The sequence below is a fragment of the Nycticebus coucang genome, chromosome 13 (genome assembly GCF_027406575.1).
Source record: "Nycticebus coucang isolate mNycCou1 chromosome 13, mNycCou1.pri, whole genome shotgun sequence".
NCBI lineage: Eukaryota > Metazoa > Chordata > Mammalia > Primates > Lorisidae > Nycticebus > Nycticebus coucang.
The window spans coordinates 21,684,870-21,711,504 of record NC_069792.1 but is presented as its reverse complement, the minus strand read 5'-3'; the positions used below and the strand labels follow the sequence as shown (position 1 = coordinate 21,711,504).

General features: G+C 39.5%; 1 protein-coding gene across 6 annotated transcripts in view; it reads left to right on the top strand.

The window, feature by feature from the left end:
• The window catches only part of EYA1 (EYA transcriptional coactivator and phosphatase 1), a 330,700-nt gene that overhangs the window by 281,163 nt on the left and 22,902 nt on the right, over window positions 1-26,635 (top strand). The window lies entirely within an intron of this gene.

Sequence of the window (26,635 nt, the reverse complement as noted above, 5' to 3'; positions counted from 1 at the left end):
TGGTGGGTTCAAACCCAGCCCCAGCCAGAACTGCAAAAAAAAAAAAAGAATCTTGAATACTAAACTTGGTTGATTATCTAGGCTCCATATTTCTCAGTTGCACAATCACTGTTGAGATTATTACCTTTAGAATCTAACAGAATTGGTGGTGCTCGCAAACACTGTCTATGTCAGACACTCATACTGGGTTTGATGCTTTTCTTTCTGACTGATTGAATGGGTAGGAGGACTCTTTAGTCAGGCTTCTGGTATCTGTGCGTCCAGGATTTCTTATGTCAAACTAATGATGATTTTATTGGTCCATTATGCTTTCGAGGGAAACTTTTATAAGATATGTAGCTAAATGTGTTAGGGGCACTGACAAACACGGTGATCTTGGTTAGCAGCATTCTTAAGAATAAAGACTGGTTTTTCATATCTCTGTGAGACTATAACTTCATTTTACTCCCTTCTTAACAGAGACAGTTGTTTATTTAAATCTCACTGTTAAGCAAGCTGGTGGTGGGGCTGCCAGCAGGCATTAATCATCAAGATGTTGTTTTGCTAGAATTTATAAATGTATGTTATTTCAGACAGGAGAAGAATCTGAAAGATTTAGATAGAACTTTTACTGATCAAAGTTAATTGGCAGCAATTGGCCTTTAAATATTTCCTGATGTTTCCCTTTTCAAAATCAAGCAAAATGCACCTTATTTAATAGATGAGCCAAAATCATTTGAAAAATGCCAGTGTGTGACAGAACTTAAATGTGGTTTTCTCAACATCTGTCCCGTGTTTTGATTTCTTTTCATCTGCAATGAAACTACTCACAGACGAATTGGCAACTTCCAGTGCAATAAAATTATTTAAATGTGCTTCATTTTTTTTTCTGTTCCTTAGTGAAATATTTATTTTTACACTGAAAGGTTTTATATATATATGCATACTTTTTTTTTTTTTTTGCATTTTAAAGTATTTGCTTTCCTTGAGGAAATTATAGGTAAGGCATTAATATTTAAGGTAGAAATTTTCAATTGAGGGACAAGTTCAGAATTGGTTTTAGAAAAGCTTAATTATCATACTTATTTTCAAAAGCTGTTTCTGATTTATACTTGCATTTTACTCCATAAGAGACTATGACCAAAAAATTCCGTATTTTACTAGTATGTTAAAATTTCTTTCCTAAGTTTTTATTTGTTTCTAGAGATACAGACTATCCTGTCATTTTTGTCCTAGGTACAACTTTGTTACTCTTATCGATGTTAATAGGTGTTAATAACACCCATCAAGACGAAATTAGCAGTAATTTGCTGCTGTTTAAATTTTTACTTTCTTAAAAATGCCAAAACTACGTGGTGAAAGTAAGAAGTTAGACCAAAAACTTGCCAAACTCAATTTCAACTAGAGTTTTATTTGTTTATTGACGTTATTCACACTGAAGTATTTATAGAGACTGAAATAGTACTCAAATACATGAAAAGTATATATTTAAAGTTCTAGTGTAAGAATGTAAGAGATGGAGTTTTTTGCAAACCCAGATTAAAAAAGGAAAAGAATAACTAGTGGTCTGGACAGTTTCTATTCTTGACGTGAGGACTACTACCTGTTAAAGGTAACGTAGAAAAGAGAAAGCATAACTGAACCAAATAGTATAAAACAATGGGGGGAAAATTTTGAGCTTCTAACCTTACCAAAGTTGATTTTAAGTTATTTCACTTAAGAAAAACATAAAGATTTTAACAAAAATATAATTAAAAGATGCAGTTAGCCTGTCACTGGCAATTCTTTAGTTGCTTTAGATTTGTACTATATTTTTTAATAGTTTTCATACTTATTAAAATCTTTTATATAATTTTGTAATTCAGCAAACCTGGGACTGGTCTCTGCAGATGTAAGTTTTTTTTCAAAGTAAAAGGTAAAATTATTTCCTGGCAAAAATAGGGGTATTGGCATAATGCACTTAAGGAAACCAAAATTATCTCACCAGGCAGAAATGATGTGGTAATGCCTTATTTCACATTCCAGTTAGCAATGTGCTGTGGGTAGGGGATATAAATATTTTAATATATTTAAATTAAACATTTTCAGCTTTTTGAAGTCTCTGGTACAAGTAATTTCAAGGAGTTTAACATTGTCCTGGTTAACTTGCAGTGTGATTTCTGAAGTCTAATTATTGACATTTGACCTTATTTTTTTCTCAATCTTTTGTCCCCCTTACGTGGTATAATTTGGTTAGTTCACTCTTTGGCTTAATAAAACATTCTAAATAATGAAATACACTCTGTGAAGGGCTTCCAGCAACAAATATCTATTGTGATACCTAAGTATGTGCTTAAAATAATTATTAGGATATGATTTAGAAAATTTAGAGCATGATTTTTAAAGTAACTTAAAAATATTTTACTTGAACTCTAAGAAATAACATTAACAACATTCACCTTTTTAGTTTTAAAAGATTTAAAAAAAAATCACAATTTTTTTACTTTTTAAAAAAATCACAATTGACGTTGACATTCTAGGGAAAAAAATGAGAATTTTTTTTCCTGTACCATTAAAAATGTTTGATGTGTTAAGGAGCATGAGTGACAGGGAGACATAATTATCATAGGAAATAATATTTTTCCCCACCCAAGACTCTGGCATTTAGACTTTCGTTCCATAATGTACTTCTGGCTTTCTTATTTCTAAGTCTGACTAACGTCCTGAATATTATTTTACAAAAAAGGTTTCCACGTGCAATTTGATGATGCTTACATGGAAGTCATTTTTTATGAATGACAGTATGGAAGTGGAGTTTTTTTCAGGTTTTTTAGTAGGGTATGACTCTTTCTGAGTGGATGGAGAAAGATTTCTTTCTGTTGGATTTTTATTGACAGGCAGTCTGCAAGCAGAGTGAGGAAAGGCCTTCAAGCATATGATAATATTTCAGTTTAACCTGCTGCTAGTCAGTGTTCCTGCTGGATTTTTTTCGCTGTTAGGAGAAAACATTTTACAAAGATGGATGGAAGTCTAAGTAAAAATAAAGCAGTAAGTTTATATGGAATTTTCCTTCTCTGGCGCTAATAGGACTGCACTGGCATCACAGTTACCATTCTAATCGGTGCTGTTGACGCGGTGGCCCTTAAGAGTTGGCTGGAACCAGGTCTCTGGTTCAGGTCACACTTCATTGCTGCAAGGGCAAGGTGTAGGTCTGGAACTTGACAGGAAACCTTCTCTTGTGTCTTGGGACACACAGGCTCGGGAAGCTTTTGCGTGCACCACATTCACCCAGTTGAGTGTGAAGCTGGATTCATGTCCTCTGTCACTCTCCTCGTGTGCATTTGAGTTGGACAGACCAGAGGATTCTTTGGTGGCAGGATTTACAAGTAAAATAGTCCTGCCCTTTCTGAGACCTTTATTATATAGACTGTAGTTCCAGGTCTGATTTTTAAACATCTATACTTGTAGTCCGCTGTTTTCACCTTTTCTATTTTAAAAAAAAAGAAAAGAAAAAGAGGCCTGAGATTCTGGTCTTATAGAGCCTGGGTTTGATAAGTCAAAGGCCATGGAAAAGAGCTGTGGATACCCTGCAAGTAATGCCATAATTTAAAGGGCATAAATTGCAACAGTTTTTCTTGTAAAGCAAAAAAATTAGTTTGCCTCTTGGTTTAATTCAGTCTTTAAATTTGCAATAGTATTTTACTACTTTAATTATCTATTAATTGTCTATTATTTTACTATGTCTTATTTACAGATTATTTTTCAACATAATAAATTTTTATGTTGAAAAATCTTTCTTCAACTGATAGGACAATATTAAGTAACTTCGGACATATTAAGTAACAATAGGACAATATTAAGTAACTTCGATTTCAAGTGAAGCACTCTGCACTGACAATTCAAAAGTGTAAAATATTTAAACTATTCAGAAGGTGATTTTTTTGTGTTGGAAAAATATAACTCCCCTGAAAAGGGCTTTATTCTCTGTAAACAAAGTGTGTGAATGCTGGAAGCTCTGGCTCTCTTCTGCCGGGGAAATGATCTTGTGGGCACTTGCAAGGAAGCCCTTGCTTTCACACCCTTCCACGAGCCAAGAATAGGTATATGAAAATGTGCGGGCATATAAGTCGTTACATTCCAAACATAAATGCCCCTAAATGCATGTATGTTTACATTTACATGCCACTTGTCATTTTTAACTCCATACACTGACTTTAGCTAATAAATTCAGCAAACATAAAGAACTACATTTTATCTAGATATCATAATGAACCCATGATAGCTAGACTGTTGCCTTCTATATGTTAACCACTAAGTGAGTATCTATTAGATTGAATTCTTATGTGTTGACTACGCTTAGAAAATCAATTTCTGTTTCCTTTGCTATAGAAGAAAGTAAAGTTGACTTTACCTTCAGGTGTTGTAAGTGCTTGGCTCTGTCCATTTCCTTAGTTAACAAGCACACCTTCTGGGGGCGAGACATGATTGCAAGAGGGACTTTACCTAACAAATGCAATCGGTGTAACCTGGCTTATTGTACCCTCAATGAATCCCCAACAATAAAAAAAAATAAATAAAAATAAAAAGAGTCAACATCATAACCCTCAGTTTTCAGGGAGCAAAATAAGTTTTTCAAGCAACAAACGATTATTAGACACAAGAAATGTGTGTTGAGTTTAACTGTATTATAACTGGTGGCCAAAAAAGAAGCAATGCCCATATTTTATCCCTTCTTGTTGTTACTATTGAATCATTTTATTCTTATTTCTTTATCATTTCTCTCACGATTCTGTCATCTTTATTTTATCTGAAATTACAGATAGAAATATAAAAATATGCTCCCAAGACATCCTTAATTCACATTCATCAGAGAATTAAGAGTTAAAGTAGATAGCTGCTTAACAAACGATTCGCCTTATGTTATACCAGTAGCCAACACTGTACTTAGCAGTAAAATAACAGGGGCGAATTGTCGTAACAAATGGGAACAGAATAAGAATGCCTTCTGTCAACATTATTATTCAGCAATGTTCTAGGAATTTTGGGCAGTGTCATAGACATAAGCTATGATTAATGAAATGAAAGATATTAAAATTAATTATTTTTTGCAGAAGATTTGATATACATAGAAAACTAAAATGAATCAGTTGGAATATTCTTAGAATTTACAGTAGACTTCAAAAATGTGAAAGAATACAGAATTAAATTTTAAAAATCAACTGCCTTTCTATGTTAGATGTGTAACATGTAGAAATTTAGATTATAATTTTTAAATAGAAGTGGTAACTACAATATAAAAATAATAAAAGGAAAGATAAGGAGGAATATAAATAAAAAGCATTTGTGAAAAATACATGAATAAAACTGTGATGTCTCACTGAGGGACAGAAAGGAAGATAAGAAAAAATGAGATTTCTTCTCTTTTTTTGCAATGTGAAAAAATTGTTCTGAGTTCTCTTTGAAAGGATAAAGAAGGGGAAAACCTACAAATTTTTGACAAAAGGTAGTGGATATCTGGCTCAACCAAATGTTAAAGTGTTTTATTTTAATAATTCTATATTAACTTGAAGATTTATGCTGGCCTGAACCTAACCCTGTACTAACTCTGGGGAGAAGAGATAGCTCAGACACAGACCTGACTTACAGAAAAATTCTGTATGTGTTAAATAAAACCAAACAAATTAATAGTGAAGAAATGGATTATTCAACTTATTTGCTAAACTAGATAAAGAACTAAAATATGAAAGAACAAAACACAAAGAAACAATATAAGTGAATCAAAAGTAAATCAGCATTTCCTGATGGCCATTTGACAATAAGCATTAAGATCCCCCCAAAAGGTTAATACCATTTGTTCCAATTATACTAGGAATTGTGACTAATCAGAAATACAGGCAAGAATTTATAAGAATTTATAATACAGGCAAACATTTCTAAATCACATAATTCTGATCATGTTTTGTTTCTTGATCTGGGATGTTGGTTATATCAGTGTGTTTAGTTTGTCAAAATTCATTGAGCTACAATTTTTTTCAATAAAAGGTTAATTTTTAAAAGCTAATACTTTGAGGAATATCCACACACATTGTTTTGCTCACATTACTGGTAAAAAAAAAAAATATGTCCCTATGTCTAAAATATTCACTGCTGTTTCTCTAGCATACGGCCTGGCCCATAGCAGGTACCCAATAAATGTATATTGGATAAATAAATGGAAATGTGTGTTGAATATCTTATGGAAAGATAAACTCCAGAATTTTAACACCAATTATTTATGGTATTTGGAGGGATTTTTTTTAATTGTTTATTTGTACTTTTTGTATATTCCAAATTCTATGTAAGTATCTACTTCCTTTTTCTGTCTTCAGGGACTAAAACAAATACTATGTTTGTTTAAAAAACAGATAATAAGAGACAAAACTGATCAAAATATTTGTAACCAATAAAGCAAAGAACTAAAATTATTGCAACTCAGTAAGAAAGACATAAAGAAATAGCTCAGTGTAAGCAATGAGCAGGCCCGCACCTCGGCTCACACCTATAATCCTGACACTCTGGGAGGCTAAGGTGGGAGGATTGCTTGAGGTCAAGAGTTCAAGGCAGGCCTAAAGAAGAGCAAGACCCCGTCTCTATAAAAAAATAGAAAAATTGGGCGGCGCCTGTGGCTCAACAGGTAGGGTGCCGGTCCCATATGCCGGAGGTGGCGGGTTCAAGCCCAGCCCCGGCCAAAAAAAAAAAAAAAAATAGAAAAATTGCCAGTGGCAGTGGCTCACACCTGTAATCCTAACACTCTGGGAGGCTGAGATGGGAGGATTGCTTGAGCGCAGGAGTTTAGGACCAACCTGAGCAAGAGCAAGACACCCCATCTCTACTAAAAATCGAAAAATTAGCTGAGCTAGAGGCAAGAGGATCACTTGAGCCCAGGAGTTTGAGGTTGCTGTGAACTAGATGATGCCAGAGCACTCTCAGAGTCTGTCAAAAAAAGAAAGAAAGACAGACATGAGCAAAGTCCGTGAATGGACAGTTCATAGTAGAAAAGCATTAGCATACATGAAGATATGAAAAAGGTTGGATTTCACTTCCATTAATCAGAAATGTGAGGTCATTTTGCCCCTCAAATTGGCAAAGATTTAAAATCGGTAATATGGCCTATAATACAGAATATTTGTGAACACTGCTAGGAAGGATATAAATTATTGTAAGTTTTCAGAAAAGCAATCTGATAATATGTATTTAGAACCTTACTGTGCTAATTCTTCTTACAATTCCACGTTTAGCATTATTCTAAGAAAACACAATTACAGATAATTGAGAAAATGATAATAAGCATTTGTTGATGAACATTTGTCCTAAGTGTTCTGTGTACATGGTTCCATTTAATATCCTGATATATATCTTAGAGATATATATCCATTTTTTGTGGAGCCAGTAAAGCTTAGTTGAGATAAAACAAAACTTGTCTAAAGTCCTACAGCTGCTGAGTGGCAGATTCTAACTCAGGTCTAACACTTTTTAGAAGTGCACTCAACCCCCCACTGTATTTACCCCCACAGCGTTTTTTACCACTAAAATGTGAAAATATTTAAATATTTAATAATAGACTAATAATGAAATAAATTATAATGGATTAGCCTTGAAAATTTTTTTAAGATTCTTTATAGGGAAAACATGCATTGTCCATTTCAAGCTTTAAAATACAATTTAGCCTTAAAGTTTATAGGATATTAAAAAAAAAAAAAAACTGGAGAGAAATATATTTTTAAAAGCTACCATAATATTACTTCAAGTTTAAAAATAAGGAGTCCACAATACAAATTGTAGTATATGATCCTGATTTTAGGATATGTGACATGAAGGGAGAGGGGAGGTTTTGGTGGAGGGAGGGTAATGAGTGGGGCCACATCTACGATGCATCTTAATGTACACAGCTATGATTTAACAATAAAAATAAATAAATTTTAAAAATATATAAAAATAAATAAATAAATAAAAAGTTGCCAGTGGACTCTGTGCCGTAGCACAGTGATTACAGCATGGGCCACATACATCAAGGCTGGCAGGTTCAAACCTGGCCCGGGACAGCTAAACAACAATGACAACTGCAACAAAAAATAGCTGGGCATTGTTGCAGACCCTAACCCTCCCAGCTACTTAGGAGGCTGAGGCAAGAGATTCACGTAAGTCCAAGAGTATGAGGTTGCTGTGAGCTGTGACGCCACAGCACTCTACCCAGGGCGACTTAGTGAGACTGTCTCAAAAAAAAAGTTGCCAATGGCTATTTCTGGATGATGAGGTTACACATATTAGTATAAATGCTTCAAAACAGACACTACAGCATCCTGTATTCTCTTTGTGCTTGCTTATTATTTTCCTCCATTGAATATTCAATGCCTATTTGTTGATTACCTGCTAAGTGGCTGGGGACAGTTGTAGATGCCGGGGATTCAGCAGTGATTGGATAAAGTACTCTCTCCATGGAGTTTGCTCTCTAGAAGGTAAGCAGGAAATAAGCACTATGTAAATAAAACAGTTTGAGATAGAGAGCTAAGTGCTGTCAAGGAGAGAAAGCCTTATTGGAAAAGGGATGAATTGGAGTGGGGAATCTTTAGCTAAGAAGATCAGGAAGAGAGATGTTTTGAGGAGATAACATGTGTGAAGATACTAGGAAGTAAGGAGGGGAGCAGAAAGCATTCGGGGAGTGCAAAGGCCCTGAGGTGGGAATGAGTTTCCCTCCTTCAGGAAAGAAATGGGATGCCACTGTCACTGGACCAGACTAATTGAGGAGAGAATGCAGATCACACAAGGCCTTGTAGATCACGGTAAGGGATATTGTTTTTCCTAATTACAACAGAGAGCGGCTGGATAATTTTAAGCAGGTACGTGACAGACTAGTGTTTACATTTTTTTAAAAAAAATCAGTCTGCTTATCAAATAAGGAATGGGAGCAGTTGTAAATCGTTGTAGCCTACCAAAGAGGACATTAGCTTGGGGCTGAGGCCCTAGCATTTCTGGACATGGTGAGAAGTCACAGGACTCCCTGTATATTTTGGTGGAAGCTCTGGCAGGATTTGTAAGGGATCAGATCTGGGAGAGGGGAGAGAGCAGAAACAAGGATGACCACTGGGTTTTGCCTGGAGCAGCAACAGCTGTCCCATTTCTGAGGGAGCATAGGTGTGGGGTGTGGAGGGGGGAAGAGTTGAATTCAAATATTCCATGTTGAGCATCCTAAGTTTAAAATACCATTCAGCGTTCAAGTCAAGAGATGACAGCTAAGCAGTTAGCTAGCTATCTAGACACCTAGGATTGAATCTCAAAGAAGAGAGGCAAATCTGAAGTTTGGGAGTTCCAAAGCCATGAGACTAGATGGCATCTCACAGGGAGAAGAGAATAAATTGAGAAGAGGACCAAGATGGCGCACGAGGCGTTCTAACATTTCTAACAGGGAGGAAGCGCTTTCGACAGAGAATTGTAAGGAATAGCCAGTGAGGTAGGTGGAAAAGTACAAAGGGTCACAGAAACTTAGAGAATAGTGTGTTGAGAACGAGAGCGTATGGCACACGATTGTGTGCAATGTGGCCGGAGTCCAGCAAGATGAGGACTGTTGGATCGAGCGAGCATGTTGGTGGTTCACAATTCTGATAAGCAGCATTTCAGTGAAGCCGGGGGTGAGGCCAGATCGCAGTGGGCTGAGGAAAGCATGAGAATTGACATGGTGAAGACGGGAAGGATTAGTGAGCGTTTCCGCAGGTGGGGCAGTGCGTGGAGGGGCTCATAGGATCAAGGGAGGGTTGTTTCGTTTTTAGGCATGTTTGGATATCAGTGGGAGTGATTCAGTAGAAAGGTAAATATCAGAGATGGTGTGGGAAAGAGAGAGAACCACTAAGAAGTGAGGTCCTGGATGGGCAAGGGAAAATGAGATCCAGAGCCCAAGTTACCACTTCACCTAAAAGAAGAAGGAAAGCACCATCTGGGGGTATAGATGCACGCGGGTAGATGGGATTGGGTAGTTGTAAGAGGAGGCTGTTCTTGCTGTAAAAATATTGACCGTGCTACACTATGATTTCCTGTCTATCTCTCTATCCCCCACTGGAAAGTTTCTGGAGGTGAGGAACCATGACTTGTCCACTTAAATCCTGAGTTCCTGGTATGAGATTTGGTACATAGAAGGCTGTCATATATGCGTATTTTCTTCAATTAATTTTTTCCAAATTTTTCAAATCAATCTACAATAAGCACTACTTTATAATTTGCAAAAGTTAACTTTTAAAAGTGAGGAGTAATCACAATCTTAAAAACGATTATCCAAGATACTAAACTTTGATATTTTAAGTCATATTTTCAAAATCTTTAATGTTAAAACACGGGCGGCGCCTGTGGCTCAAGGAGTAGGGCGCCGGTCCCATATACCGGAGGTAGCGGGTTCAAACCCATCCCCAGCCAAAAAAAAAAAAAAATCTTTAATGTCAAAACACAATTTACATGAAAGAGGCAGGTATAAAATGATATACAGTGTGCTTCCAGTTTGAGGTTTAAAAATAATTTTTTAAAAAATAGATTCAGAAAAAATTTTTAAGATTCAGGAGGCTGAGACAGGAGGATCTTTTGAGCATAGGACTTTAGAGGCTGCAGTGAGGTATAATCACCCCTTCACACTCCAGCCTGGGCAGGAGAACAGGACCTTGTCCCTTAGAAAAGAAAAAGGAAGAAAGAAGTATTCACATCAAAAAGGAAACATAACATTTTCTACAATTAAAAGTTATAAGACGTAAGTAATTTCTGCAATAAAAACTGATTTTTTGCTGGATAGGAGAGTGAAAGATTAACTTTTCTTTATTTTTACTTTCTATGTTTAATATTTCTCGTAATTAGTAAAACATTGAATGAACTCATAACCCTACTGTTTCAACTTGACCGAAAGCCCTCTGTGATTGATCTTACAGTTCTAGAGGTACCAAAGATTGAACTCCTCGTTCCTTCCTGAGGGCCCTCTGTGTGCCTCAGTTTCCTGTCTGTGAAACTGAGTGATGACACACCTCACACAGACACCGTGAGGATTATGTGAATTGATACTTGCTAAGTGCACGGCAGTGCTAGCTCATAGAAGCACCGGGAATAAGCTGCTTTGTTGTTTATTGAGCATCTTTTCTGTGAAGAAGGATGGGCCAAGCCCTGCAAGGCTGTGGAGGAAGAGGTAGGAATGACGGAAGGAGAGACTAGGGAATGAGAGGGAGACAGGAAGTGGTTTGCTGCCGAAATTCCCACGCACAGTTCCAGCAGGAATCCCACCAGGTTAGCCTGCCCCCGCCTCTGGTCCAGGCACAGCGCGAGGACTTCTCTGGTTCAGCCTCGGTCACGGAGGGAGGGGCGTTGTTGGTAACTGAGGAGCCACTGTAGCTGCTCCCGTCACACTGTGCGCCCTTCCCAAACAATGAGGACCCTGTCTTCGTGTCAAAGAGACGCGTGTGTCCTTGGTCGTGCTGGTAACCTTGTTGTACTTGTGCCCTCCCGACCTCACATTCTGGAGGGTGGCTGGTGGAACTTGCTGGTGGCGCCCCAGCCTGAAGCAGAGCCTTGCTGTGTGGGAGGTGGCAGAGCAGAGCTGAGTGTCCCCTTCCTGCACACAGCCCCAGGGCAGGAGGCTCAGGCCTCCCTGGTGAAATAGTGGGGGAGGGGAGCAGCAGGCCCTGCAGAAACTGTTCTCACATCTTTTTTTTTTTTTTTTGGTTAGGGCTAGGTTTGAACCCGCCACCTCTGGCATATGGGACCGGCGCCCTACTCCTTAAGCCACAGGCGCTGCCCTGTTCTCACATCTTGTTAAAAAAAAAAAAAAAAAAAAAAAAAAAATCATTGGCCCTGATTCTTCATCCCTGCTGCGGATTCAGTCCTATCATTACCTCCAGTTTCCACGTGTGGAAAATTGAAGTGAGGTGGTTTTTGCCCAAAGCCAGCAGGGTGGTAAGAAAGGGTGAAGCAGAAGGTGAAAGACGGGTGTTTCCCCACGTTTGTGCATTGTTGCACAAAAGCTTTCTAGCTGTGTCGCAGAACATGGATTTTTCTCCTGAACAGCAGGACGGAGGTACTTACAGATGGGTGTCCGCACACCAGGACGCGGTGGAGCGAGCCCCGCAGCCGGTCAGGGCCTCTCTGATGTGTTCTCGGAAGCCGTCATTGCTCGCTGTGTCTGACAGACCTACACACGGGAGTTACTCAGGCAACCTGAAATCTGGGAAACGCTGGGAGATAGATCAGTACATGGAGGGTACAGACAGGCAGTGGATCACAGACCTGAGCTTCTAAGTTCCCGTTGTTGAATAGTGAAAAATATTATTTTCAGGGCGGTGCCTGTGGCTCAAAGGAGTAGGGCACTGGCCCCATATGCTGGAGTTGGCGGGTTCAAACCCAGCCCGGGCCAAAAACTGCAAAAAAAAAAAAAAAAAATTCTTTTCACAGCCTCTACATTTCAGATAAAGAGCTTCTTTGCTATGTACTCATGCTCACTCCTTTCTGGACACTAGCTAGACATTGAAGAGAAGAGATTGAATGTACTCGGTGTCCTCAAAGAGACCAAATGCTGGTAGGAGCCGGAAAAGTAAAAGTACCATTATACCGCAGTATGACGTCCACGGTGGTGGAGACATTAGAGCCCAAGGTCAAATGGGTCTCCCAGACTGAGGGAGAGGTGTAAGGCAGACATTCCTGGAGAAATGACTTCCCCAGGAAGTAACGTACAGCGTGGTACACAGCACAGCACTCAGGGACAGAGCCAGAGCACACGAGCACTTGTGAAATGAGAGGACAGAAGGAGACCTGGAAGCCAGACCATAGCAGGTTTTGTGTACTCTGCTAAGAAGTTTGATTTTCTGTTGCATGTCAAGGAATCACTAAACAATTTTTTGTATTACTGTGGAGATGAATTGTAGCGTAAAATCAAAGGTGTCAAAAATGAGAAAGCAGCAGTGTTTCTGGGTGGGAACAGAGCAGGGGCAGACTTGAAAGCTTTTGAGAAAGTCATCTGGGTGGGATTGGAAGATGCCACGTGTATTTGGTATAAGGGGTAGTGAGCAAGAATCTTAGTTTCTGTCTTGAGCAGTAAAGTAGAGCTCGAACACCGAGGAGAACTATCTGCCTTTGGAGGAAGATTCCGTTCTGAGATGCTGAATCTGAAGCGTGTGTTGGACATGCAGGTTGTACCCAGGACAGCCGCTCAGAAGAGAGAAGGGAGAAGGAAGCCGTCACTTGTGAAATCAGTTAAGATTTCCCAGGAACGAGGTATTCAGTGAAAGAGAAAAGTTAGTTTGGAAATACAGAATCTAAAAATATATTTAAAATTCCTGATTCAGAATGAAATGATTTATGTTAGGCAAAAGTGGTCTAACAGACTGAATTAACCTGCCTGTGAAACCACTTTCCGAGCTTTGCCACAGTCCCTTTATGCCCTTGGATGAAGCCACTAGGAAGTGTGTGGTCTGAGGGAAGAGTGAATGCTTCCGAGATGGAAGGACTTAGGTTCAGTCTTTGCTTCCTACTAACACGTGACCTTTATTCTGTCAACCCTAACACGCTTCAGAGTGGGCAACAGGGATATTATGGAATCAGGAGACACAGATTCCGTAGCCTCCCGCCTAGTGCCTGCCATGTGGGGGTGCCTCAGTGAAGGGACTGTCTGCCCTTCGTGTTGAATGAAAATGCCACTTCAGTGTCAACGCAGTGGGCTGGATTGCTTCAGTTTACTTAAAAGTTCTGTGAAATTGACCTGTCAGTGTTACCTATCATGGGCTTTCAGTTTAGATCTTTAATTTTGACAGGTGTTTGCTAATCTTCCATCTGGGAGAGAGTCACAACTTTGTAAAGCAATAGGAAGTTTGCTTGATAGAGAAAGGAATTCAAGGTGCCCTCATTTACTTTGTTTTTATTTTATTTTACTTTATTTTATTTCGTTTTTTTTTTTTTTTTTCTTTTTAGATTGAATAGTGCAAGAGAAGGCCTGTGAGCCTGTAACTTCAACTTCCCCAAAATGTGAAGTTAAGTTGCAGTCCCAGGAGTCTTCTCCCATTTCAGCGCAGCTACAATGGAGGCTCTATCTGTGCCCCACTCAGTATTCTAACAGCATTTCCAAGGAAAGGCTTTCTAAATCTGGATTCTTCTTGCTGCTAATTGTGTGCTGCTCCTTTGTAAGTCAGGTGGAAGGTTGGGGCTTGGAAAGAGGATGTTGTTTTCTATCAACATTATTTTTAACTCTTTTGCCTCTTCAGAAATAATTAGCTAAGAATTATCTTTTGGTATTGGCATTTTGTCAGAAAATTAAGGGGAGTTCTTATATTTGAGATATCATCCTGTTTAATCTGTGGGAATTGTATGTTTTAAACACACCTAAATGCAATCCTACTGAACTTGGAGATAAGGTATTTCTAGCAGCAAAAATAATAAATAGCTTGGAAAACCCACACAAAGTATTTCACATGTCTATAATAAGAACATGTCGAGGTTTGGTAAAGTAAGAATATTTTTCCTTTTTAATGTAGTAACTAAAACGTTTACTTTAAAACATAAGGAAAATGATTTAAGCTTTAAATGGGGCAAATGGATAATTTAGACTTACCATCATAGACCTATTCAGATGCTGTTCAGCAGCAGTCAGCCTCATAGTTGGCCAAGGCTTTATGGAAACTGACAAGGAGAGCTTTTCCCAAATCCAAGGGAAAGTGTAAAACTTCATTTACATTGAGACAAGATGAGAATACTTCTTTTCTGCAGGAGTTCACAGTCTGGCTGGGCTGGGGCCGGGGTGCAGAAGAGCAAAGCTGCAAGGCTACAGGTGCTCAGACCAGGAGGGCAACTCGGAAACCGCCACTGAAGGGCCAACAGAGGCCAGCAGAGCAGAATGCGGGGCTTCAGAGAAGACCATTCTAAGCAGAAGGCATATAAGGAACAAAGCTGAGAGACCTGAGTAATTACAAATATTAGTTAAGGAAAATATACGTAAATATAGTCTAAGGAGATAAATGAAAGCCATAAATCTGCCCAGGCCTATTCATTACGATGGTTGTTCACCTTGTAGACCGTGATGGAGCAAGGACCACGTAGCAAGCACGATTTTGGATGCTTAAGAAAGAAACTCCAGACCTCAAGCAATCCTCCCACCTCAGTTTTAGACCCGACTGAGTCAGAATGAGACCCCATCTCTACAAAAAGAAAAAATTAGCTAAGGCCAGGCACAGTGGCTCACACCTGTAATCGTCTGGGAGGTCCAGGCTGGTGGATTGCTGGAGCTCAGGAGTTCAAGACCAGCCTGAGCAAGAGTGAGATCCTGTCTCTAAAAATAGCCACTGTGGTCGGCACCTGTAGTCCCAGCTAGATGGGAAGGTGAGGGAAGAGGATCACTTGACAAGAGTTTGAGGTTGCTGTGAGCTGTGACTGCACAGCACTCTACCCAGGGCAACAGAGTGAGACTCTGTCTTAAAAATAAAAAACCAGAAAAGAAAAGAAAAAATTAGCTGGATATGGTGCCGTGTTTTTATAGTTCCCGTTTGAGGTTGCAGTGAACGAGACTGATGCTGACATGATAATGCAAAAAAAGAAGAAGAAGAAATTTTGTTTTAAAAAGGAAATTGCTGCTCTGAAGGTAATAGTCTGAAAAAATTGGAAACTATCCATCAGCCATTGCTCAGCTAAAGGAAATTATGAAACATGCAAAAAATGGATTATATAGCAGTAGCAACTTAAAAGATAGGTGACTAATTGATATAAAAAAGTTTTTATCACATATCATTAACTGGAGAAGAGAGTAGCTACATAACGCTCATCTGGCTTTCCCTGCGTGGCGTGTGCCTACCCTGCTAGAAAGTGAGCTCAGTAAAGAGCCTGAGGACCTTGGAAGGAAAGAGCATGTGACTAGTAATGCAGGCAGGACCAGCAGGAGGTACATGGAGCTTCCTGCCGAGGGATGGCATTGGGATTGGTTTCTTTTATATATTTTGTATATGAATTCTATATAGGAGTATATGTCATTTTATAATTAGAATTTTGAGAAAACTGCTAGCATTTTGACACTTCAGTGGCAAAGTGCACTAACATTAACTTCTGACCAAGTCAATCCATTCTTTCATAACCAAATTCTGCAAATCAGTTAATCTGGAAGGTTTTAGACCAGGACATCTGTGTGCTTGGTCCAGTGTTAGAAAATAAGTTGAGAGAAAAAAAGAGTACATAAAAGATGGTCTTTTTTCTTCAAAAAGTTTGTTATCTGGTAGGGTACACATTTGCTTATCTGTGGAATGCAGAGTTTCTGGAGCACTGGGAAGCGTGTGTAACACGCGTGGCACAGTGTCTGATGCCTTGCGGGCTCTCCACAATGACAGCTACTGGTATTCAGACGGGGTTGCAGAGAGTACATCAGCGATGGAGAAAGGGAAGAAGCCAATAAAAGTTTAACTGAGGAGCATTGCCTTAAAGGGAGAGAAAGGAGAAGGCATTCTAGCAAGCAGTTGCCACAACTACTCACTCTCTGGCAGAGGCAGGGAGTGGGGGCCAGGCCAATGGAGACAGGTGCTTCAGGATGGGACGTGGTGGGCAGGCGGCATTGGTCAGGTAAGGGCTCATTACAGAGGCTCTTGAGTGCTCAGCTGCATTGAAATGTATTGTTTCCAATGTAGGATTTCTAATACATCCATTAAGGGAAACAGGAACAGAAGTGGAACACATCATCTGCCTCCCCAGCCTAAGAAACTTAGAGTCCGTGTTGGAATTTGCATTTTCTGGAAATGTAAAACCCCCTCCCAGAAAACTGTATCTGATAGTGCTCCACAGGGGGAAGTGGAAAGAGCAGGACTTCATGAGAATTCTAGTAATTTCTCTGAGAGCAAATCATCATGATAATCACTGGGCCTTTCTCTCCAGCCCCTCCCAATGTTTATAAAGACCACAGACAAGGTCTTTATCTCATCGATTTTTGTGTGCTTGGTACCTGGAATATAAACAGGTGTTCAGTCATTATAAATTGAATTCATGATGAAATGAATGAAAGACTACAGAACGTGTGGCCTATGTATTTTCTAGGGATATTGCCACAGTTTAATATATAACATACATCATATTCATGCTCTTTTAATGTATAATATGTATAGTATAAATACATAAGTATAAATAACATATAAAGGTATGATTATAACTCTGTGATTCTTGAAAATAGGTGTGGTTTTGTAGGTACTAGGAAAATAAGTATATACAAAATTTTAGTTTTCCTTTCAGGCAGCCAATTCTATTTCCCCAATTAACACCCAGTGATTTAGGGCACAACAGGCTACCCTGTGCTCGTGGAAATTTATCTGATAGGACAGTTCACATCAAGGTAATGGAACTTAAATAATTTATCCTTATTTGAAGACTTTGCCTTATAAAAGAAGATTCAGAAGGGATGATTGTGGTAAAACTTCAGACCCACTCATACTTGGAAGAGAAGAGGGAACTTTCTGAATAAGAAAGGGCCCCTCTGAGGCGCTGCGCTCCCCTCCAGGGACTGACAGTGAGGGGGGTGATGATGGAACCCTTCCTGCAGCTCACAGGGAACCTTATTTAGAAAGGGCCTATGTCCGGTTGTACACATTTTTCTTTCCAAAGTCAGTGATAATTACAGGGCAGAGAAAATTGCCGTGGAAAATTTTTTATTAACTTATTAACTAAGGATGTTATTGAGCCTGATTTATTCTGAGCTATATGTTCTTTTGCACAAAAATTGAGTATTTCTTTAACTATTATAAAATTGTATAAGTTAACTAAAGTTGATAAATTAGTCTATTTTTAACTTTTAAATCTGTAACCCCACCCCTGCAAAAAAATAGAAGCATTTAAAAAAGTCAATTACATGAAAATATATTTTTTTATAGTATTGACATAAGGTTTACAGTTAAAGATTTGGAATGGTATCTTTTATTTTTACTTTTATTTTTTACAGATAATTTTAGGAAGAGCGAAAAAGTGATCCAGAAAAAAAAAATAACTTTCTTAAAATAGGACCTCTTTAATATTAGAGCTTACAGTTCATTGTTTTATATGTAAGCAAAACAGAAATATTCTGCGTAGATTACAACTTCTTGTAAAATGCTTTGTGAACAAATTGAAATGTGATTCATTTTCTTGAAATGTCAATGAGGGTTAAAAGAAAGTGGTTGTGGAAAGGGATAAAAGGTCTCCTGGTTTGCCTATTTTTCCATGCTTCTGGCAGCAAGTTTGCAATAAAAAGAATGATTTTTATGAGACTGTGATTATTCACAGCAAGCCTAGAGTTGGTGTCACTATGAAAAATTCTTCTTTAGTAGATCCTCTCAGCAGGAATAATAGATCTAAAAGAAAGGAAACAGGAGTTACAAGGAACACTGACTATTGCCAGTGACAAATTATGTTTGCAAAAACGATGAGCAAGCCCGTTGAAAATGGAGAAGTCAGTTCTGCAGTAAATCAAAGGCTTATTCTTAAAAGTAGTTCTGAGTCGACATTCAAAAAAATGCTATTTCTATTTGATGCGCGCTGAGTTTTCTTTACATGTTCTGAATAATGATTATTGTGTACATTAATTCAGCCTTTAGCATTTTATCCTCATACTTCACATGATAAAATTTAAAATATATATGGTGTGTTAATGATGAAATTATATAATTTAACATATTATCAAACACTGGTGCATTGCCCTATATTATGTCTGAAGATTCGCAACTTTTCACTGGTTCCTACGCAAATTTGTAAATTGCCACATTCTCTTATATTAACTGTACCATAAATGATTGATGTATTTGGGCATCAGCTTCCGCGAACAATTTTGGCAATAGGAACATAGAGTGCAGTAAATACTTTGTGCCACTGTATAAAATGTAACTTAATAAAAGGAGCTCGTGGCACTAGATATTAATGGTAAATTTTTTAAAAGGTAAAATTACAAGTGTTGCTATCATTTAGATCAGATGTAAAATATGCCATAATTATCATAATCCAGTGCCTTTAGAGACACAGTGTTGAACAGTTTTAAGTAAACCTATTTCATTTTAAAAGTTTATTTTCAATTCTTTTTGGCTTTCATTAACGGAGACTTTCTTTTCCTCACCCTAAGTTTGAGAGTGTGAATGAAGACAAATCTATTTAATATTTAGTCACATGGTAAAGGGAGGCAGTCGGGGTGAGAAAGAAGGAGCTCCAAGCGGAGGGGAGCTGACATATTTATTAGCCCTGTACTTCCTTAGAAGGAACCGTCTTCATGTGATTCCTTTGGGATTCTGTAAGCCACATGCTAAAATGATATTATCATGATGTCTTATCTTTTAATTATCACGTTTTAAGAGAAATTTATAGTGTAGGAAAATACTTAACCTCTGAAAAACATATTTTCATGCTTTCTTTAGTGATTAATACAATACTAAGTTTAGGAGTCCTAGAAACTTTTACTTCGTGATCTTAAGCACTTCAATTTATCTTTGGCCTTGACGTACTATCTGCAGCACTCTCAGTAAAGACTTTGTATTCTAAATATCTCCTAAATATTAGTATCAATAGAATAAGATCAAAATAGCTAATATCTTACCTTTCTTGAAACTGCTGTAATTCAAATCTTGGGTTCTAATGCAAGCACTTAGGTCTCCTAGTTAATGTACACATAACTCGGGGAAATTCTCACTTAGAGAATGTCTAAAGGATATTATAACATTAAATAGTACGTTAAAACACCGTACTTATGGAGCAGTGTCTCCACAAGTTGCTTCTTATTTCCAGCTCTCAGAAATAGATGTCCATTTCTGAGATTTGACGTTCTGTTTTTTCTTTTCTCATTGGCTTATATAGTTATCATCTCGTTCCTATCATAGCAGACACAGACATTTAAATATTGACTTAAAGTACTATGTGTTGGTGCCAGTGGTGTGCTGAGTAGGTAATTTAGAGTGGGAATTTAAAGATACATTTGCCCAGGCGTGTCTTAATGCCTTAACTTGCACTTCCCAAAACGATCGCACAAAAGGGGGCCAATTTCCAAACTCCTTTTGTTGTTCATCATCTTGTGCCTTAGGCAAAGGTAATCTGCACCCTGTTGTTCTGTGGTGGCACAGCAGGGGAAATAGGTCCCCAAGAGCCCCCCAGACCAAAATGGTAGTTCCGGCCAGAGAGTGTCACTGGGGAGAAGCTGCAGGGCACACCTGTCCGGTCCCCCAGGCTTGCAGCGAGCCTTCAAGGCTCTGCAGAGGGTGTCTGGCAGCACCTAAGGGCCCCATTGCATCTGTTTGAACCTGCATTGGAGACTTGACCACATCTTCAGAAAGCACATGGGAACCAGGTTATTCCACAGCAGTAAGTACGTGCACAGCATATCAGTTGGGCAGTCTCCTTTTTAGAAAGAAATATGCAAGTAAAAACCTGGTTTCTGCAAATTTACTAACTCATGGACAGAATTTCTTAACCACAGAGGCCAGACTGTACATTTCAAATCTAATTGTCAGTTAATTAGAAGCAGAGCTGTTCCCATCTTTCCCATCTATTGTCTTATTCTGTGGCCACTCTTCCTCCTCCTTCAAACTTCCAAATCATAGAGTAGCTGTAGGGATGCCCCCTTTTACCTTGTTTTTGCAAAGACATTATCAAATACCTAGGGAGTCCGGAGTTATTTCCAAAAACCCCCATGGGAGTTTTATAACTCCTTTATAAAACTTCTGTCACCCAAACCCTGGTCACCCAGTAAGGCCATCGGTACAATTTACATTTTCTGGGGAAATGATTGTAGTGTGGGTAGGCGGACAAAGGGATCCGCCTCTTTTTTTCTAAGTATTGCTGATCAGTTGTCAAAATTAAGCTTTCAATTTTCGTGTGCATGTGTGTCTCAAGTACTAAAACTACCCTGTACTACATATAAACATTTTCATATTTGGAAATAAGAGGAACATTTCTTTTTAGTAACTTGTTGATGTCAAAGGTATCAAGCAAGTGTTTGTGTTGTACAATCGGGAGGTCAGAGCCGTGGGTGTGATTGCTTAATGACGGAAAAGAGGGGACAAAGAACCCAACCATCATTGCCCCATCCTTGGCCAACTCCAGCTGGTCTCAATAGGCACAGTGATGTAAAGACACAGCAAAAAGAGCTAGTTCCCTCCTGACTCTTTTTTTCCCTTCCATTTTTACTTTGTAAAGGAAAGTATTGAAACAATTAGTTGGCAGTATGGTGTTAGTTTTCTCATGGTAAATTTGGAACGTGGAGCACATAGAGCCTCGATCAGCAGAATTTAGGCTCATGTAATTTAACTTCTCCAAAGACATGCTGTAACTTTTTCGTATTGTTCCTTTTCATAATGTGCAAACTGCCTCAGAGTCGCCTCAAAGTCTCTGTTTATTCAAAGACTTCAGGTTTGCTCTGAGTTTGTGATTCTAGTTTCGTGTTCAGAGGTAGAGAGCATCAGTGCCCTGGCTGTTACGTCACTCTGCTTGGCGAAGATAATAAGACTCATTGTAACTGTCTTAATTCTTTTTATTTTCCTAAACTAACTTGAATTGTATGGTGTATTTTTACATAATTATGGTACAAGCGAAAGGCTTGGGGGGAAAGTACAGCCACTACAGTATCAAAGCAGAATAAATATTTGCAGAAAAATTCTGCCATAACTTAATATTTTGCATATGAGCCCCTGTGCAAAATGTGAGTTATTCCTGGGGCTGGGTCCAAAAGAACATGTCTGTGGTCCAGCCCTAGAAGGCCAGAGATGATGATGGATCAGAAAAAGGTCAGCTTGAGTCTCAATGCCAAGAATAATGGCAGAAGGGACCAAAAAGGTAAAATAACAGTGCAACCAGAGTTCTAAAAGCAAGTGTGCGTTCACCACATGGCTGCAAGGCCGTGCCCCGCGTGGCTGCCTGCCTGTTCCCTGCACCAGCACTGGCTCTCTGCTGCTTCATGTGCTGGCAGCTTTCCCCAGCCATCCGTGTGCACACTTTGTCAGCTCCATGAGTGCATAGATGTCTGTGAGCCAAGGGCTGGCAGTGACTGAAGCTTGCTAATTTATTTATTTTACTCCTCTGCGAAGCACTGGCCATGTCACATAAAGGGGTGCCAGGCGAGGGCAAACTCTGGTATTTGGTTTGTGGCATGTGCTGAAGACGATTTCAGGGGCCTGTCACGTTGGAGCAGAGGTTTGCAGGCTAGTCCCTGTGGGCCCCACACCGTACCTCTGACCATTGCCATCTGCCCTCATTCAGCTCCCCCTGCTGTGACGGTGGCCTAATCCATGTTCACGGGCCTCAAACCTCCTCCTCGGGACACATCATGTTGGAGTGGCATGCTGGAATCTCTGCTCCCGCTGTCTACAGTTGCACACTGGCCCTTCCACTGCTGGCAAACACCCCATTACCACAACGGCTCTCCTTCCGGGACCATTTCCCTCTGACGTACCAATTGTTTAAAGGCCTGGTGTACGTGAAGGGTTGGGGCTTATGCCAAAGGATGGAGGACCCACGTCCCCTGCCAGGCAGGGAGAGGGGGCCATGATCACAGACGCTGGGCACAGGTAGGAGGGAGGCAGACAAAGGGGAGGTTGTTTCAGAGCTGGGGTCCCTTAAGCTCAAAACAACTGAGAAGCCCCAAAGGACCTAGGTCATGGCCAACACCGACAGTGAACCGTTGTCTATACTGTGTGAAATTGAGGAGCCTGGGAAGAAACAGTGAATCGAGGATCAAAGACGGAGTGTCTCAGCATTATCTTACAGGGTTGAACTTCTCTGAGTATTCATTTTTCATACCTGTAAAATGGATTATAACATTAAATGCTATCGCATTTCTACCATAAATTCAACTCAACATTAGGAGTCTGTGTGAGAGTGACCAGTGCCTACCTCTGCAAAAACTCCACCAGAGGTTTAAGAAATGCCTTTCACTGAGGTAGTTTGCCATTGCTTTGGGCAAAGGAAGAACACACTCCGTAGTGGTTTTCTTGACCTTTTTTATCTCGCAACACACTTGAACCTGTAGTTAAACTCCCAAGGCACACTTAAATTATGTTGATTGGAAAAGAGTAAAAGAAGAATATACTTTGAACTTCATTCGAAAATAATGATCTTTAAAATTTTCATAGCACACCTCAGATCCTTTCACAGCACACCGTTTGAAAATCATTGGTCCACAGGAACGCAAAGTGCCAACATGTGACACTGTGGGAATTGAGTATGCAGGGGTGGTACAACTCTTGTGTCCTAGGACTTCTGAAAAGGGAGAGACCAGCCTCAGAATGGGGATGGCGGGCCAGCTGCTTCAGTGATATCTAAGCTTGGTAATTAATTGCAAACTTTTTTAAAGGAAAACTTGCACTGGCATCGATTCTTCCAGAATCTATTTGGTGCTATGTGGTGTACATGTGAGGATTGGTTAAATTAAAATATTGCTCATGTATTGCCCTATACTATTATTGACTTGTTACATTATGCAAAAATGGTGCCAATTTTGACATCCCTTCCAAAAGCCACTAGTAAAAGATAACTCTTTTTTCTACATCTTGATCCCCTTCCAGTTGTCATACCAAATTACATCAGTGATTTGGGGGCACAAGAAAAAATGTCTTCAAGAGGCTTCCTGTATATCTCTAAATTCTGTCTGTGAACAAGGGCTTGCCCTCCTTCCCCCACCCCACAGCCTTTGGAAGGTAGAGAGGCCCAGCATGGACCATCTGGGACCAGAAAAGTGTTTCTGTCACCACAGCTCAAGGACTGTGAACCACCATTTATCTGTTTATTGGGTGCTTCAATCCCAAAAGCCACAAGGACCAACAGTAGACCATGCTGTCCCTCCCTGATCCAGCAGAATATAATCTCAGTTCTTCAGACCTCTGCAGCCTTGTGGGCTGAAATAGCATCAAGCCGTTCAGCAGGAGGGTTCATTTGGATCCCAGGGAGTTTCTGCAGCATTTACCGCAATTGTAATTAATTTGTTACATGTATAGCTAATGAATTAACTTCTCTTTCTTCCTGCTTAATGGTGTAAGTCCCTTGAAGGCAAGGAGTGGCCACTTGTCCCCTGCTTCCTAAGTAAAGGCTTGCTCCAGTCTGGCCTGTAAGCCCTGGAACTCTTCACCTGGCTCCTTGATCCTGGAATCTCCTTCAGGGCCTTTGAACTTGCTCTTTCCTTTGCCTGGAAGGCTCTTTCCCCAGACCCCATTTGGCACTGCATTTTTTTTCCTTCGGTTTTTTTTTTTTATTGTTGGGGATTCATTGAGGGTACAATAAGCCAGGTTACACTGATTGCAATTGTTAGGTAAAGTCCCTCTTGCAATCATGTCTTGCCCCCATAAAGTGTGACACACACCAAGGCCCCACCCCCCTCCCTCCGTCCCTCTTTCTGCTTCCCCCCCCCATAACCTTAATTGTCATTAATTGTCCTCATATCAAAATTGAGTACATAGGATTCATGCTTCTCCATTCTTGTGATGCTTTACTAAGAATAATGTCTTCCACTTCCATCCAGGTTAATAAGAAGGATGTAAAGTCTCCATTTTTTTTAATGGCTGAATAGTATTCCATGGTACACGTATACCACAGCTTGTTAATCCAGTCCTGGGTTGGTGGGCATTTAGGCTGTTTCCACATTTTGGCAATTGTAAATTGAGCTACAATAAACAGTCTAGTACAAGTGTCCTTATGATAAAAGGATTTTTTTCCTTCTGGGTAGATGCCCAGTAACGGGATTGCAGGATCAAATGGGAGGTCTAGCTTGAGTGCTTTGAGGTTTCTCCATACTTCCTTCCAGAAAGATTGTATGAAAAAACCGTAACTTTATTAAGTTTGGAGCATTTTTTTGATTGTGCTGTATCATTTTCTACTTACAAATTATCATTATCTAACATAGTGTACAGTTTGCATATTTTCTACTTGCCTTGTGTCTCCCCAACTGGAATGTTCATCAGTTCCAAGTCAGTAAGGACTTTTGTTTCCTGAGTTTGATGCTGTGTCTTTGGCATGTAGAACAGTACACAGAAGCATCTTAATAAATAACCCAGAGCAAATGACCGACCACTTGTCTGAGCTAAGGCACCGGTTAGCTCGGGTTGGTGTGACTATACAATCTAACTCCTGTCCTTGGAACCACTACCTGTGCCCCCAGTGAGGTCCCAGGGGTCCCTCGGGCGTCTCCGGCCCTGCCACTGCTCCTGACTGCAACTACTGCTGGCCCTGAGCTGTGTGAATGCTGTTCCAAGACTCGGTTCAGTAAGTGATTGCAACACCTTGAACTTAGCATATGCATTTTGGAAGTTTATTTCAGAAGTACATTTTCAGCATATTTAGTCTGTTTTTGGAACATGGAATTCCCTATGTTCTGCACTCTGTGTATTGAAAACTAGAGTAGGGTTTTTAGAGATAGATATTTGCCACCAAGAAGTACATTAAAATCTCCCATTTTGTGTGTGTATTTCTTGTCCATGGATTCCTTTAGTGGGGCTTTAAACTTTGTTGCCGGTAATGTTTTAGTGAAGCCAGAGCCCCTTCTGCCTGAAGTCACGGCTCTTAAATCAGGCCCCACACCCCTTCCCCCAGTTATTTCCTTGTCTGGGTTTAAAACAAATTTAGAAGCTAAAACACAACCAAGCCCAGAAGACAAAAAGAACCTAAAATTTGGCTCTTAAGAAGATAAAAAGCTGAATGCCTGCTGAGAAAATGAGAGAAGGAAAGGTCCTGTCTTCCTCCGTGGGATAGCTAAAGAAGGCGGCCACCAAGTTAGCAGGCTGGGCAGCTCTGCTGGGAGGCAGAGCGTGTCTTAGCAGGCTCCATGCTTTTAAGTTTGGGCAGCGCTTGTGGCTCAAGGAGTAGGGTGCCAGTCCCATATGCCAGAGGTGGCGGGTTCAAACCCAGCCCTGGCCAAAAAAAAAGAATCAAAGTTTATGCCAGAGGTGGTGGGTTCAAACCCAGCCCTGGCCAAAAACCACCAAAACAAATAAAAGAACAAAAAAAAACTAAAAAAAAAAAAAAAAAAGAATCAAAGTTTGGTAAACATTGAAGTAATAAAATTACAGCTTCTCATTGAAATTTTTTATAAAGCATACTCCCCAAGACATTTATATCATCCTTTTAAACTCACAAAGTAACGAATCCTTAATATGTATTTTACATATTTGAAGTTTGTGCAATATAGTGTTTTTCTGTTGTCCATTAACTGAAAGAACCAATGATACTATAAATACTTCCACGTGATATTTTAATGCTTTTTTATTCCTAAATGTGCTCATGAGACCCTTTTTTAAATGCCGTAATTTTGAATCTCTTTTCATTAAAATCACGCTACAAAAGTTCTCCTGTTAAAGAATGAGGATTTCCTTGGTGCCACTACACCGAACTTAGCTTTAATCAAGTCACTGTGGGTTTGCCATCTGCAGGTAAAGCTTGGAGGTGTTGACCCTTAATTAGAGCTCACCTAGAGATGGAATGATACTTAAATGAGGACCTGGGCACAAAAAGTTTTAAATGAAGCTAGCAGGAAAAAAACAAATACAGGATGTGAAAGAATAATGGGAACAATGGAGTATTTAACAGTCCTTAGAAGATAACTGACTTCTCTGCCAGTAACGGAGATTTACAACTAAATTAGTTTAAGAAAAGCACCTTAACACCCAGCTTTTCCAAAGAATTCTTCCAGCCTTAGAGGGAATTCTCAGGTCAGCTTTGATTCCTTGAATTA